Source organism: Tiliqua scincoides, chromosome 2, assembly GCF_035046505.1.
Source record: "Tiliqua scincoides isolate rTilSci1 chromosome 2, rTilSci1.hap2, whole genome shotgun sequence".
Classification (NCBI taxonomy): domain Eukaryota; kingdom Metazoa; phylum Chordata; class Lepidosauria; order Squamata; family Scincidae; genus Tiliqua; species Tiliqua scincoides.
Window position 1 is genome coordinate 85,689,205 of NC_089822.1, and position 13,895 is coordinate 85,703,099.

General features: G+C 44.8%; 1 pseudogene; it reads left to right on the top strand.

The window, feature by feature from the left end:
- Positions 1-4,810: 4,810 nt before the first annotated feature.
- LOC136638565 (zinc finger protein 135-like) overlaps positions 4,811-13,895 on the top strand; it is a 38,038-nt pseudogene continuing 28,953 nt past the window's right edge.

Here is a 13,895-nt window from a genome sequence, read left to right on the forward strand (position 1 = left end):
GATCAGAGTTTTCCTTCTCTCAGATGAGCTGCCTTCCCAGGCTGACGAGTCCCATCTACCCGGTGGCTGCTTAGTCGCCTCTTACGACATGTACAGCCAAACTGAGGGCCTATTCTTATCCCCAGCCCCCAGGGGAACAATAGATTGTTGTTTTTAAAAGTGGGTCCCTGTGCTAGAAAGTTTGGGAAACAATGTCTTATTTAAAGTTCCTTTAAAGTTATTAACTTATGTATAATGCTTTTAAAATTTTAAGAATGGATGGTTCCTTTTGTTCAAGTTCAAAAACCCTTTTGCCCTTGCTGCCCCTACTTACCATACAAGATGGCTGTGCCTAATTGTTTTTTTCTTTTCTTTTCAAAACAGAGCAAATTATCATGCTGTGCATGGAAGCCACCATATTTAAAAGCCACTTCTGCCCAATGTTGCAAATATTCAACCAAGTGTAGGCAAAATGTGAGCAAAAATGGGTTAATAGCTTTGAGCTCAAAGGAAAGGCTGTAAGTGTGGTGAGTGTGCTAGAAACTGAAAAACATATGTGACCCTAGCATACTAGGAAGTGAGTAACATACACCTCTAGAGCACTATTGGTGCTGCCAACTGTAAAACCAACAGCCTAAACTGTCTATCAAAGCTAACTTTACTTCTCTTTAAATTCTCCAAATATTTTTCTCAAACCACAAATTCTTTTTAAGCTACACGTGCATGCAACTCTAGTTCCAGATTCTATCTTTCTCACTGTGTGGTGAGTTTCTTCACCAACATTCCTAACAGGCGTCCCACACAGGTGACAACTATAGCATAGCTGGATTAACCGGCATCATTTTTTTAATTCTGTAGTTCCTAGGTGGAAACCTGAGATATGTCACTCATTTTATAGAAACATTTTGCTTTCTTCAGAACCCCTGGGGTTTTAGACCTGAGCAGAAAACTTCAACTAAAATGTCACTTTGGTAAAACTGAGTGGCAGCTTAGCATATGATCAGACGATTAAGACATACATCAGAATAAACTGAGGCAGTACAATAAGGCAAAAATCCTATACACATTTTCCTTGGAGTAAGCGCCAGTGAACACAATGGGACTGACTTCTACGTAGAAAGACATGGGAGTGTGCTGTAAGTAAACAGATTCTACAGATTTCCAATTAAGTCTGTGCAAAGTACCATACTTCAGAAAGATAGTGTACACCATATTCATTTTAACATAGCCAGAATCCTTTCCATAATGTACTACGTACAAGAAATTCCATTTTGTGCTGCATTCTAAAACCAGTGCTCTGTTCCAGAAACCCCCAGATGAGGATGCTAAGTGACAACACTGTAATTACCTAGCAAGTTATTTACAAAACATAAACACTTAAAAGCAAGGAAATGAATGGTTAAGGGCATCAGATATAACACACTGAGGGGCATATTATGCCATCTGCTTTAAGGACGAAAATTGAGTCAGTCGAAAGAACTGCTTAGAAAACAGATGTTACAGCTATGGGCCAACTTTTTTCAGCAATTTTTTTATATAAAAAAATTTCACAGTCGTACCAAAATTCCCTTAATTCTGACCCACAAATTTCTTTTTTTTGAGTAGCGATACTATATTTCAGAATGGCTGATGTTTCTGGCCATTATCTCTTTCCAACTTTCTACTCTTGCGTGTTGATTAACAGTTAATTTCACCTTTGGATTAGCGCATAAAATATACCTCTTCTGTCCCATCAGAAATGTCTCCCTCTTGATTATTACTAACATGCTACAACAGCTGAAAGGCTAAGAGGCAGACAGGGTCGCATTATAGGTCAGCCAAGTTAGGCACTGGCTGACAGCCCATATTCATCATAGCGCCAGTCTGGGCAACCTGATCCCCGAACTCTAGTTTTTGATGGTAGTAGTAACACTCAATGTGCCATGGGGAGGGGGTGGGGCAGTGCAAGACATTTCCCCAGGGCCCCCAGCAACCTGGTGACAACATTGCCAGCAGCAATCTTGTAGTATCCGGTCTCTTCTAAGTTTACTATTGCTCAGACTACAAGACATATATAATCTCTTTTCATGTGAACCACTGTGATCTTCTTCAGAGCTGGAGCATGTTAAGAATACCAACCCACCCCATTACAGCCATAATGCATAAGAGTACTCACTCAACTCGGGCTGAGTCACGTGGAAGCATTTCCAAAGTTGCTGAAGTCATACACTGAAATATTTCTTGAGCACACTCTGTTGGAATCCAGTTTTATTGATCAATGTAAGAATTTTCTGACATTCCTGCTGGCCTTCCAAAATATCTAACCGCCCAATGCTATCCTTCCTTTCCCCTAAAAATACTTCTACAGATGGGGGCAGATTGGGAGGCTTGGAAGAGATAAGGGAAAATATTTCTTCTTACCTCCCCATAAGCCTCCTGATTGGTAGTAGGTCTCCTTGAACCTACACCAGCTCTCTAGCTGATGCAAGTCTGAGGAGAGAAAGGGAACTTATTGAGAGACTAGGAAGGGGATCACATGCAGCGCAAGTTACTTATCCTGGGTGCAACCCCCTCCTGCTTTCCAAAACATCTGCTTCTAAAACTTCTATGAGTATTTCTAAGACTCATAACTGTGCCGGATCCCAGACCCACCTTTGCTCCCTGCTTGCTGGCCCCTTGGGCCCCCCACTGCCTGCCCTCCCCCCACCCAGGAATGCCTCCCTCCTACTTCCTTCCTGCCCACCCCGGAGCCTTGTGTCGGCCCAGCTGGGCCAACACAAGGCTGTCTCCCTCTGTTGTCGTGGAGGCTTCTCTCCTCGCATAGAAGACTATTGGAGAGGAGACTCTCAAGAGTCTTGCCGACTCTTGAGGAGGCGCAAACATGCCTTATGGCATATTTGCGACCCTCTTGGTCTGGCGCAAGAGACTTGTGCTGGCCCATGTGCAGCTCACGATTGTGCTGTAAGTTACATTTATGCAGGGTATTAATGTCTGTGCAAATGTATTATTTTGTGCATAATTTGTTAAGAATACCCACCTGGGTCTTCTTTGCCGAGTGTATTCACATTTTGGACACAGAGGGACAACCCTTAGCCATGGTTGCAAAATTTGTTTCAGTTTTGAAGTCCACTGATGAGCAAAGCTATGTAGAACTTTCTGACTTATTTGCACAGGTTTTACTTTTCCCTGGGCATCAGTTATGCACTTGGCAGCTGTGTCTCTTCTTGAGAAGCCATGCTTTGGGGTAAACAAGCACAAAAGATCACTTGAGATGCTTGCCTGAAGTGATAACCCAATTATATCGCTCTCCTATTAATGTTTCCCACATACCAGCACAATGCAGAACATCTGGCCAGCTATGGCCATCCCACAGATGTACTTCCATCTGCTCATACTTGGTTTTTTTTCCCTACTTGCCAGAAAAACTCACAGAAGTACTCCATCAAACTTACTGCACAGAGAAATGGCATAGCATGTATTGTGATCGCCGTGTGACAACATGTGTTTCCTTGAAAACAATCTATTCCTTTTGAAACAGCAGAATATCTTTCAAGCATGTCTTGTTAACCTCAGTTGTACCAGGTTTTGTACCAAGTTTTGTTTCTTCCATGCTTTTTCAGTTGTTCAGGGCAGCTCAATCCTAAGCTTCCCGGTGCCCAGAACAACAGCAGTGCCAAAATGGCAACCATTGTATCCCATGCGTGCTAGGAGGCTGCCAGAGGTTTTGTCGGGGGAAGGGGACTTCTGTCCCCTTCCCACGAGGGAAGCCCCAGGCCTTGCAATGGGCTGTGCTAGCTATTTTGCCAGCACAGATGAGAGAACCTCCATGTCAGGCTTTGTAGTCCAACGCAGAGGATAGGATTTGGCAAAGCAGGGCTCCGCTGGTTCAGCCCCCCTCTTGGGCCAGTTCCTCCCCCTGCCCTGGAATGCCTTCCCCTGCCCCAAAATCTTAGACTGCTGCCCGATGCTCTTACCTTGATCCAGGCAGCATTCATCCCATACTGGGCCCAGTGCCAACTGGAGCTGAATCAGCATCAGCAGTCCCTACCCAGAGGGTGCTGTAAACGTGCTTAATGGCACGTTTACGCGCCCAGTGCCGGCATTGGAGCTCAGCACTGAACATAAGAACAGCCCCTCTGGATCAGGCCACAGGCCCATCTAGTCCAGCTTCCGGTATTTCACAGCGGCCCACCAAATGTCTCAGGGAGCACACAAGACAACAAAAGACCCACATCCCGGTGCCATCCCTTGCATCTGGCATTCTGAGGTAAAAGTCACTAGACACGGGCACTAGTGCCCTTCAGGATTGGGCCCTTATACTCATTTCAAGGCTCTGTGGGTTGTTTATAGAGGAAGTTTTATGGATAAAGTCTAGTTTTGATTTTTATATTGCCAAACCTCCCGGTACCTCACACATATTCAAATATGATTTTCACAAGTCTTATTTGTGGTCTTTATGTTACCCATTAATAGGCTTGCTTCCTACCATGATAGATTTGTACTAGAGGAAGTACAATAACAACAAATCCAGTTAAAGAAAAACATACAAGCAAACTGGCACAGCTCCCATGTGCATGTACATTACACTGATTTTATGTATTTATCTATGTCGAACTGATTGCAAGAGCCAGAATTTAAAGCAGTCTTCCTGATGTCAGTGAAATACTTTAAGATAGTCATGCAAAGGTATAAACCCAGTGACTCCCAAACTGTGCGCCACAGAGCTTGAGGGTGCTATGGTGAACTCACAGGGGCACTGTGGGATGTCCCCAGTGACCCTTTCTTCCAGCTCTCCTGGGTGCCACTATCTTCAATTGCACAAAGAATTTTGTGAGATCTCGCACTGTCCAAGATGGTGTCACCCATATCCCCGGCTCTCTCAGATGTCATCATCTTGGATCGCACAAGATCTCATGCGATTCTTTTGAGATCTTTTGCAATCCAAGATGGCGGCACCTGGGAGCGCTGGGATGAAGAGGCCGCTGCAAAGAAGGTTGCCGTTACTCTGGTAAGTTTGGGAACTGCTAGTGCAAAACTATAGATAACACTATAAAATATCAAGTTCGGGGTCAATTCATATGTTACCACATGAGAGCTGCTTCCCTGCGGTGACACCTTCATTTGAATGAGCTGCATGTGTGGGAGCAATTATATAGCTTCCTCAAATGACAGCTTCACTATACCCAGGAGCCCCAAGTGGTGTTGCTTGTGAGAGAACCATATAACTGGCCTAGGACCCAATCCTATCCAATTTTCCGGTGCCGGTGCAATCATGCCAGTGGTGCTGAAAAGTTGGATAGGATTGGGCCCCTAATCATGTGGCTCCTTCATCCACGTGTCACTGAGAGGTATAGGAAGAAACCACATGAAAACCATTTCCACACTGCTGTTATGTCTAAATTCATAGCCTCATCTTTTTTTTCCACACCACAGAATATAAACCAGAGTGAATGTCAGGGTTTGGACAGGGTTCACGCAGGGCAAATCTAACAGGACATTTGTTGGAAAACGTCACCAGCATTTCTGAACCCAGTGTAACTATGTTGAAATCCTTCAAGACGAGGTATTGCAAAGGATGAAAATGACAATTGTTATATTAAATGTCAAGGCTCGGGGTCAGCACGATCCCTATAGCCTCCTTCCATGAAGCTCTTGTGATGTACGAATGAAGGAGCCAAAGAAATAGTGCCAATTATGTGGTTTCTTTCACACACTATGATGGTGTGATATGTATTTGAAATGGTATAAAGTTATGGTGCAATGTACACTAGAAATGGATTTTTTTTTTTTGCCTCTGAGTCCAAATCACATTGCTGATAACATCAACTACAAAAGAAAGAGAGAGAAAAATCACAGTGAAAACAGTGAAAGCCTTGGTTTTGCAGTGTTTCTCAAACTGTGGGTTGGGACCCATTAGGTGGGTCATGAGCCAATTTCAAGTGGGTCCCCATTCATTTCAATGTGCATTTTATTTTTAATAGATTTGATGCATTTAGGCAGCTGTTTTCAAACTTTCTAGGAGAGTTTGCACTGCTGTAAGTTTTTGTGGGGGCAGGGGAGGCAGCGGGGGTGGGGGGAGGCAGTGATGCAATCCCCAGGATCACGCCGCTCAGGCGGCTGCAGGGACTGGGATGCCCCAGCCTGAAGGCTCTGCCCCCTTAAGGGGCGGGGCATCAGATCATGTCGCTCAGGGGGTTGCAGGGACTGGGATGCACTCACCAGTCCCTGCAGCGGCCATCCTTGGGTGTGGGGAGCCCTGTGAGTGTCTGCAGGGCTCCCCAGCTTGCAGAAAGTGAAAATGGAGCGATCGCGCTCCACTTCCGCAAAACTGGAAGTGGAGCACGATTGCTGCACTTTCACTTCTGAAGAACTGGGGAGCCCTGCAGATGCTCACGCAGGGCTCCCCACACCCCAGGATGGCCGCTGCAGGGACTGGTGAGTGCATCCCAGTCCCTGCAGCCCCCTGAGCAACACGATCTGATGCCCCGCCCCTTAAGGGGGAAGAGGGCAGAGCCTTCAGGCTGGGGCGTTGCGACCACTGCGTTTGGGGAATGTTACAGAGCTCTACTTTCAACAGGCTGCTATGTATGTGCTTGTAACAATGATAGTCAATGCGGCATACTCCTGACTAAGTGTGGTTAGGATTGTGGCCTTTGGGATTTTTAAAAACAGAAAAGAAACTGCTTGGGAAGGTTACGAGGGTTCTTCTGTATTTTAAATAATTTTTTTAACTCATACTTATTGTAAAATTTTAATTTACTTAGAGCCCGATCCTGTGGTCCGTGCTGCGCCTCTGCGGCGCAGACCACTGTCACAAACATGCCATAAGGCACGTTTGTGGGGCTTACCGCCGGGCTCCCGCATGACAGGCCAGCGCATGACGGGTGCCCGGGTTCCACAGCCCGGCGGTCTCCGTCACCAAACAGTCGCCGCTAAAGTGAGTAGTCCCATTGCGGGACTGTTTTCCTTACTTGGGAGAAGGGGACAAACGTCCCCTTCTGAGGAGCCTCCCGCAGTAGCGCAGGAGGCACTGGATCCGGTGGGAGCCCTCCGTGGAGGCCTGGTCCCACAGCTCCAGGCAGCTCAGGATTGGGCTGCCCATTACTTGCTTAATTTGATCATGTGAGGTGTTAAAAATTTTTCTTCTTTATGATATCACTTCTGGCCATGACATTACTTCCAGGGTAATGACATCTCTTCAGGTAAGTCCCAACAGATTTTCATTGTAAAAAGGAGCTCCCAATGTTAAAAGATTTTAGAGTTTTGGACTGGGGTATGTGACACAAAAATATCTCTAATACAAGTATTAAGAAGTAATACTTGAGAGGGAAATTTCCAGCATCTAATTATGTGTTCTCTCTTTTTCAAAAAAAAATTTTTGGCTGACTCTTTTAGGATCAAGCAGATTGATCCTAAATGATATTCTTTCAGTGAATAAACCTTGCAACACATGCTATCTTGTTTTTAAATTAGAGTCAAAGAATGTAAACATCTTCATTGAAGTGCTTTTCATGCAACATCCTCTCATTCCTCCCCCCCCCCACCCACCCACACACCTATGGTTAGCAAATATGTGAGACAGGAAATGCATCTCTCCAATGAGTCATGTATTCAGCATTTGTCTGCAAGCAGCAGAGCAGAATATGGGAAAGGTTTCTCCATGTGATTTGGAAACCTGATTTTGCCAATGGGCGCATCACTTTTGGGGCTTTTAGTGGATGGTATCCCACTGAATGCCAGTGGAATAGTGTGTGAAAAGGGCTTGAGTGTGTCCTGAAAATGGAATTAGGGAATGATTTTCTTATAATTCCTGCTAACTTGGCAAAGAGGCATCTTTCAAAGTGGTGTCCTCTTGTATTTAGCAGGGGGAGAGCAGCTGTCCCTCTTCACCCCAGCATGACATCTTTTCCTTTGTGGACAGGGAACAATTTATTGATTTATTTTACTATGCAAACAGCTTTGTGAACTACTCCTATTGAAAAGCCTTGTATAAATGTTTTTGATGACGATGATGATGATGGAAATTTGTTCACTTCTTCATACCATAGCTTTTGATCTTCTGAAACACAGAAATCATATTGGCACTTCTGCTGTTTAAAATGAATTCTGCGTTTCTTAAATATTCATGCATGTTTTCTGTGGTAGTTTGATGTATGATATGAAAGATGTGTTTTTAAAACTGGAGATGTGTGTTAAATGCAAAGTAACTTATTTTGTATGTAGTACAAAGGACTCATAATCAGAGGTCAAGATTTGCTCTAGATGAAGCGTTGCCTTCTATTTCCACCTTTCCATCCGTGTCCCTGATAAAATCTATTTATTGTTTTAGGCCGACACAAACTACAATTCATCACTGATCAAATGGCACTGATGTTGTCTGTGTCACAGCAGCATTTTTACAATAACAGATGTGGTTGCACCAAGATCATCAGCATGAACAGACGGAGCTGAGGGCAGAGGTGAGCAAATAACTCACAGATAATTATTTACTCAGTGTCCTTAACATATTTTGCTGTCCGTCTAATGCTTGCTGGTGGAATATGTCTTCCCAGGTGTTATCTCCCTAATTCTATCTTGCTGACTGGTCAGTGAGGGAACAAATTTTATCTCTCTTTCCAAGTCAGTAAATGAGGCACATAGGTAGTCATCTTGAAATCAAGTCCACATTTATGCATTACACTTTATTTTGATTTCAGTGGGGGTTCCTATGGTGTGATCAGCAAAGAGTAATAATAAACTCCTAAAAATAGTTCACAAATGAAAACCCAGTGGGTAGATGAATGGCTAGTGTGACCTAGGACATTCCTGGGAGTTGGGAGGCTGGAAAGGGCTGCTAGCAATCTCACTGTCCTACACACAAAAAACAAATAGATGACGTATTGTCATTTGCCTGACAGCCCAACCCTATTGGCCCTCTGTGCCATGGGAACTCATGTTCTGATGGTGCATCATGTTTTAAAGTGGTTGCAAAGTATGATCATCTATTCCTTGCAGCTGGTTCCGCACGCTAGCAGCCTCCAGAACAGTCCCAGTGCAGGCAAGATTGTGTGGGTGAGCAGGAAATGGAAAGATGGGGAAGGGGAATAATGTAGAGACCAGCAAGGGGAGGGAGCTGTATTGGTGGTAGCAGCTTTGCTGATATCCTATCCCTCCTTCCTGGCCTCCTGGTTTATGCTTATCATGGTACTAGGGTATTTGTGTCCTGGATGATTGTGCCCTGGTCATTGGTGTCCCTGGAAGTTGTGTCTGGTTTTCCTTGCATCCCAGTCATTTGCATCCCACTATAACTGGGCAACACACAAACTATAACTGGGCAGCAAACGCCATGTTATGAATCCTAAACCTCTTGTCGCAGCCCTATTATCAAGGCACACCATCGGTTTTTTGACAATTGACAAGGCACAACATGTTGTTGGAGGGGGCTCGCATCCTCCAATGGCCCTACTAATAAATGACCTTCCCTCAAACCTGCACAGCACACCTGCAGACCATTTCCAGCACACCAGTGTGCCACAGCATAGCAGTTGAAAATGGCTGATATATTGGGACACAAATCTCCAGGACACAAAAAAAGAGGTGCAAATGTCCAGTACCGGGACACATTTGACTGGGACTCCATTGTCCAGGATGCAATGGTCCAGTCACTCCCTATCATATAAATTGCACCACAGCAAATGGAAGAATAGTGTTTTTAGAACAGCAAGTTAAGAATATTCTTGTTTAAGAGTTGCTGAACATCCTCATGAAGAGTTGCACTGAGCAACAATGAACTACAGGATGGTGTCCATTTAATAAAGAAATGATTGTCCAGAACTTCCAGGTCATCAGTTCTGATGTGATAACAAAGGGAAGATGCCTGTGGGTGTGAAGATACTCAGTTTCATAAAAGCAATGCTTATATAAACTCCCGCGGAACATAACCATGGAAAAGGCCTTCGATATTAATATCATAAGAACTGATCTATGTCAGACTGCAGCCAGGAGACATTTTATAGGGATGTCCAGTGGTATGAGTTTTAGGTTCAGGTGCTCGAGAACGGCATATTCGAAATACAAATCACAAGTTTCTGTGATGTAAAAAATAAAAACCGACAACATTGATGTCAATAACGGTGACTATTAAGCATTTGGAGGATGCTGAAAGGACAGTTATAAGTAGAAACTTTATTACTTGGAGAGCTTGAAAGTAATGAAACCTTGCTTCTTATGAGTTCAAAGCGGCAAGTACTCTGTTGTTACAAAGAAAGGAAAAACAGAATAAAGAGCCTCTTGAAAGGTCAGGTTCTGTAACATAAGAACAGCCCCACTGGATCAGGCCATAGGCCCATCTAGTCCAGCTTCCTATATCTCACAGCGGCCCACCAAATGCCCCAGGAAGCACACCAGATAACAAGAGACCTCATCCTGGTGCTCTCCCCTACATCTGGAATTCTGACTTAACCCATTCCTAAAATCAGGAGGTTGCGCATACACATCATGGCTTGTACCCCATAATGGATTTTTCCTCCAGAAACTTGTCCAATCCCCTTTTAAAGGCGTCTAGGCTAGACGCCAGCACCACATCCTGTGGCAAGGAGTTCCACAGACCGACCACGCGCTGAGTAAAGAAATATTTTCTTTTGTCTGTCCTAACCCGCCCAACACTCAATTTTAGTGGATGTCCCCTGGTTCTGGTATTATGTGAGAGTGTAAAGAGCATCTCCCTATCCACTCTGTCCATCCCCTGCATAATTTTGTATGTCTCAATCATGTCCCCCCTCAAGCGTCTCTTTTCTAGGCTGAAGAGGCCCAAACGCCGTAGCCTTTCCTCATAAGGAAGGTGCCCCAGCCCCGTAATCATCTTAGTCGCTCTCTTTTGCACCTTTTTCATTTCCACTATGTCTTTTTTGAGATGCGGCGACCAGAACTGGACACAATACTCCAGGTGTGGCCTTACCATAGATTTGTACAACGGCATTATAATACTAGCCGTTTTGTTCTCAATACCCTTCCTAATGATCCCAAGCATAGAATTGGCCTTCTTCACTGCCGCCGCACATTGGGTCGACACTTTCATCGACCTGTCCACCACCACCCCAAGATCTCTCTCCTGATCTGTCACAGACAGCTCAGACCCCATCAGCCTATATCTAAAGTTTTGATTTTTTGCCCCAATGTGCATGACTTTACACTTACTGACATTGAAGCGCATCTGCCATTTTGCTGCCCATTCTGCCAGTCTGGAGAGATCCTTCTGGAGCTCCTCACAATCACTTCTGGTCTTTACCACTCGGAAAAGTTTGGTGTCGTCTGCAAACTTTGCCACTTCACTGCTCAACCCTGTCTCCAGGTCATTTATGAAGAGGTTGAAAAGCACCGGTCCCAGGACAGATCCTTGGGGCACACCGCTTTTCACCTCTCTCCATTGTGAAAATTGCCCATTGACACCCACTCTCTGCTTCCTGGCCTCCAACCAGTTCTCAATTCACGAGAGGACCTGTCCTCTAATTCCCTGACTGTGGAGTTTTTTCAGTAGCCTTTGGTGAGGGACCGTGTCAAACGCCTTCTGAAAGTCCAGATATATAATGTCCACGGGTTCTCCCGCATCCACATGCCTGTTGACCTTTTCAAAGAATTCTATAAGGTTCGTGAGGCAAGACTTACCCTTACAGAAGCCATGCTGACTCTCCCTCAGCAAGGCCTGTTCGTCTATGTGTTTTGAGATCCTATCTTTGATGAGACATTCCACCATCTTACCCGGTATGGATGTTAGGCTGACCGGCCTATAGTTTCCCGGGTCCCCCCTCTTTCCCTTTTTAAAAATAGGCGTGACATTTGCTATCCTCCAATCTTCTGGTACCGTGGCCGTTTTGAGGGACAAGTTGCATACCTTAGTCAAGAGATCTGCAACTTCATTCTTCAATTCCTTAATAACCCTTGGGTGTATGCCATCAGGGCCCGGTGACTTATTGATCTTTAATTTATCAATGAGGTCTGAAACATCTTCTCTTTTAACCTCTATCTGACTTAACTCCTCGGTTAGGAGGGGCCGTTCGGGCAGCGGTATCTGCCCGAGGTCTTGCCGTGAAGACAGATGCAAAGAACTCATTTAATTTCTCTGCCATCTCTAAGTCTCCTTTTATCTCCCCTTTCCCTCCCTCACCATCCAGAGGGCCAACCGCTTCTCTGACGGGTTTCCTGCTTCTAACATATTTGAAGAAGCTTTTATTATTCCCCTTAATGTTGCTGGCCGTGCGTTCCTCATAGTCTCGCTTGGCCTCCCATATCACCTTCTTACATTTCTTTTGCCGCAGTTTATGTTCCCTTTTATTCTCTTCATTAGGGCAAGACTTCCATTTACGGAAGGAAGCTTCCTTGCCCTTCACAGCCTCTCTAACTTGGCTGGTTAGCCATGCGGGCACTCTCCTGGATTTAGTGGAACCCTTCTTTCTTTGCGGTATACACCTCTGCTGGGCCTCTATTACTGTTGTTTTAAGCAGCCTCCATGCACTCTGGAGAGACTGGACTCTTTTTACCCTCCCTTTCAACCTCCTTCTAACCAGCCTCCTCATTTGAGGGAAGTCCGCCCGTCGGAAGTCAAGGGTTTTTGTAACTTTAAATCCTAACAGCAATTGGGAAATACAAAGTGCAGCAATTTTTGTTCCTCCCGGTAACGATAACCAGGTAATATAGTGGGTATTCTATTACATAGGGAATGCCAAGTGTGCTTCTATTCTGTTTTGTCCCTCATGCTGTTCAAATGCTACATTACACCGCTGGCAGAGATCATCCAGGGATTTGGACTAGGGTGTCACCAGAATGTTGCTGAGATCCAGCTCTATCCCTCCTTGTCATCGAATTCCAGGGAAGCAGCTGTTGTCGTGACTGGAGGTAGTTGGAGTTTGGATGAAGGCCACTGAAATTAAATCTGGATGAGATGGAGGTCCTCCTTATCAGGGAATCCTTGATGCAGGTACTAAATTATCCACCTATTCTAACTGGGGTTACACTCCCCCTGCAGGAACAGGAACTGCCCCTTCCTATCCCTCCCCACCTATGACACTCACCCCACCACCAACTTACTGACATTGGCAGTCCTTCTGGTCGCCACCCAACCTGCATGTACCAGAGGGCTGCTCATTTGCGCAGCCCAGATGCATGTGACAGGCCTGACTTTTGTGCTAATGCAAATCGCCCTGTGTTGCTGAAATGTGTGTTTCAACAGCACAAGGCCCAGATAAGATTGTAAGTCATGTTATTTTGTTTCGCCAGTGCTTGGAAATGAAGGAATCCTGGGACTTGAGAATAGCTGGGATGCCTATAGACCTCTGATTTCCCTGGCTGGAGGACTGGTATAAAGGGGTGGTGGCAGTCTACCTATTGGGACTAGTTTTAACCCTGGACTGTGGTCTCTTTCAAGCCAACCTATGACTGACTAAATGTGGTGGAACCTTGGTTCAAGTACTGTTGGGAGCAGACAGCTGTGATACAGGGGGATCCATGCTTCAGTTCTATGAGTTTATTCTTGCAATTTCATGCATATTTTGAATCTAACCAACCTCATTGTTGCCAATGGAGCTGACTACTCTAGAATAGGAATTGGTGTTTCCAGGATTGGCTCAGCCTTGCTCACTGAGATTATTTTTGAATGAAGACATTCATTGAAGCTTTGGAGGACATCAATCTTTAATTTACTGGATGAAACATAGCCTGATGTAAACTGGCATAGATTTATAGACTGGTTGCTTTGTCTCTTTAGTCTTTTCAGACTTGAGTTTATCTCCCATTCATAATACCAGCTTTATTCAGTCTTTATATATGGGTGGTTCATATGAGTCATTCAGTTTCTTTTATTGAAAGGCAGACACAAGTAGAAATTTTTTTTTTTAAGCAGCGACAAGTAGAAATTCCACCTGCTTTGTGCAAGAATATAATGAACTGAAAAGATTTGTGGGATT